The following is a 1,787-nucleotide window of genomic DNA, read 5'->3' on the forward strand; positions in this document are numbered from 1 at the left end:
ATCCTGAATACTTACATATTCTAGAGGAGCAGGATCTACTTGGGGGCATAGGGTGTGAGATCCTAGAGAAATATGTGCCTTACGCATTCCAAAAGAGTACACATAGTTTGAGGCTTGAAGACAGGGAATTCTGCAGGAGGAATTCTCTGGAAGAAGAGCAATCTGGAAGCACATGGATGTATCAAGGCTGAGAATTTCTAAGGGGCAAGTAGAGTTATGTTCACACAGCTTATTAGAAAAGTGAAACCTCAAGGGAAACGGGTTGCATATGGAGATACAAGGCAGAGACTACCTAATGGACAGGGAAAGAATACCCATGAAAATTTAGTCAATGGATGGTATGAGACTACTTAGCTTGTATGTGGAATGAAAGTCTTAGAGAAGGATAGTGTACCTTTTTATTCTTTAAAGTGAGAAGTAAATAAATATTGCCTCTTATAAGATTTGTAAACACAGTGTAATTCCCATTTTTATATTGATGGTGTTTCTAAATATTAATATTTCTATTATTCTTTCAAGAATTTAGTGTAATAAGTTTTGAATGCATCAATCCTCTATCTCTACTCTTCTTATTTCCATATTCCATTCACTTTTCACATGTAATTTCTCCAACAGAACCACCCAATCTAGCATATTAACTATTTTATTATGTATCAGGAACCACTATGAAACTCCTCCACATTTTCCTGATAGCATTTTTCATTTCTTTATTCCTAAAAGTATAAACCATAGGATTAAGGAATGGTGTCAAGACATCACCAAATATAAATACATTTTTCTCCAAAGAGAATGGGGATGTAGGTCATGCATATATTAATATGCATGGAACAAAGAACATAACAACAACAGTAATGTGGGATCCACAGGTGGAGAGAGCCTTACGTCTACCTTCAGAACTGTGAGTTCTCAGAGAGAACAAAATAACACCATAAGAGACAATCAAAAAGGAGAAGATAATGATGCAGATAGACCCACTGTTGGCAAACACCAAAATGACAAAAATGTGTGTGTCGATGCAGGCAAGCTTCAATAATGGGAACAAGTCACATAAGAAATGATCAATAAAATTGGGTCCACAGAAGGGCAATTGCAATGTGAATATAATTTGTATGATAGAATGCAAGAAGCCCCCTGCCCAAGCTACTCCTACTAGAATGCCACATAGCCTCTTGTTCATAATGGAAGTGTAGTGCAAAGGTTTGCAAATAGCCACATAGCGGTCATAGGCCATGGCTGCCAGGATGATCACTTCCACAGCACTGAAGAAGTGGACAGCAAACACTTGTGTCATGCAGCATTCAAAGGAGATCGTCTTTCTCTTATAGAACAAATCTATAATCATCTTGGGTGTAACAATGGAAGACACACACGCATCCAGTAAGGACAGGAATGCCAAGAAGAAGTACATGGGGGAGGCCAGAAGTGCAGGACTCCAAACAATGGTCATTGCAATTGTCATGTTGCCCCCAATAGTTGTAAGATAGATCAACAGAAATAGAACAAGTAATATCTTCTCTATGTCTGGGTTCTGTGAAAGTCCCAGGAGTATGAACTCAGTGACAAAGCTCTGGTTTTGCATGATTCTCAAGAGGAAGATAACGTAAAGTCTATTCACATCAATCTGAAATAAAGAAAAGATATTGTTTCATTTAATTTATAATACCAGCATGAACAAAATGGTAAATTATATTGCAGAATTCTTTTTACTGAATTTTATTACTTTTATTCTGTTTTTGAAAACAGAATATTATTATATTTTGTAGTGCATCACTGGATATCAGGTGAAA

General features: G+C 36.8%; 1 pseudogene; it reads right to left on the reverse strand.

Moving 5' to 3' along the window:
• Positions 1 to 646: 646 nt before the first annotated feature.
• LOC101832241 lies at positions 647 to 1,582 on the reverse strand (annotated as a pseudogene).
• Positions 1,583 to 1,787: the final 205 nt, after the last annotated feature.

This window comes from Mesocricetus auratus, unplaced genomic scaffold (genome assembly GCF_017639785.1).
Source record: "Mesocricetus auratus isolate SY011 unplaced genomic scaffold, BCM_Maur_2.0 Super-Scaffold_100004, whole genome shotgun sequence".
Classification (NCBI taxonomy): Eukaryota; Metazoa; Chordata; class Mammalia; order Rodentia; family Cricetidae; genus Mesocricetus; species Mesocricetus auratus.